This window comes from Elephantulus edwardii, unplaced genomic scaffold, assembly GCF_000299155.1.
Source record: "Elephantulus edwardii isolate Elephantulus edwardi_28Jun2011 unplaced genomic scaffold, EleEdw1.0 scaffold00007, whole genome shotgun sequence".
In the NCBI taxonomy this organism is placed as follows: Eukaryota; Metazoa; Chordata; class Mammalia; order Macroscelidea; family Macroscelididae; genus Elephantulus; species Elephantulus edwardii.
Genome location: NW_006399757.1, coordinates 31,238,604 through 31,239,682, shown reverse-complemented (window position 1 = coordinate 31,239,682; position 1,079 = coordinate 31,238,604).

Below are 1,079 nucleotides of genomic sequence, written 5' to 3'. Positions count from 1 at the left end.
TGGCACAGGATAGAGCAGGGTTTAGGGCTGTTGTACACAGGTTCGCTATGAGTCGCAAACGACTTGACGGCACATAACAACAACAACAACAAAGAATCAATGCCTTTAACATTGGCTATGAGTATTGAATATATCGCTGACTCTCAAAAGGACAAAGCTATCTTTGATGAAGTGCAACCAGAGGTAAGGAGGAAACCTTGCTTCACATACTTTGGGTATATTGTCAGGAGGGGTCAGGCTCTGGATAAAAGCATGCTGAAGAGAGTAGAGGGTTAATGAAAGAAAGGAAGCCCCTCAAGGAGAAGGACTGACACAGTCAGTGCAACGAGAGGCTTGAGCATGAAGGAGATGATGAAGATGGTACAGGGCTGGCCAAGGTTCAGGTCTGCCCATAGGGTCACTTTAGTTTTAAAACTTGGACATTCATTATTGTAGTGAATGAGCTAGAGGACAAGTTTAAACTTCTAAAGTCAATTATATTTAAGAGCTTCAGCAAATAAAATGAATGTCTTATTTATGTAATCATAAGTATATACACCATTAAAGGACTATAGTCTTCAATATGTATTGAAGCTCAACATCGAGAAGACAAAGACTCTCACCACTGGGTCATGGGCAGCACCATGATAGACAGAGTAAGAGATTGAGGTGGTTAACAATTTCAGCTTGTTCGGATCCAAAATCAACATTCTTGGCACCAGCAGCCAAGAAATCAAAATACAAATTGCTTTGGGGAAAGCTGCTGTCAGGGACTTCTCCTAAGTGCTAAAGAGCAATGATGTGAATCTAAAGACTAAGGTGTACCTGATTCAGGACATAGCCTTCACAATTACTTCGCAATTACATCAGAGAATTGGACAATGATTAGGGTTGACAGAAGAATTGATGCCTTTTAGTTGTGGTGCACACCGCCAAGAGAAAAAACAGGTTCATCCTAGAAATAGTGAAACCAGGCTTCTCCTTGGAGGCAAGGATTTTGAAGCTCTATCTCACCTGCTGCAGAGAGTCAAGGACTGCAGCCTCCAATATGGATTGAAGCTCAATGTCAAGAAGACAAAGATTCTCACCACTGGACCAAT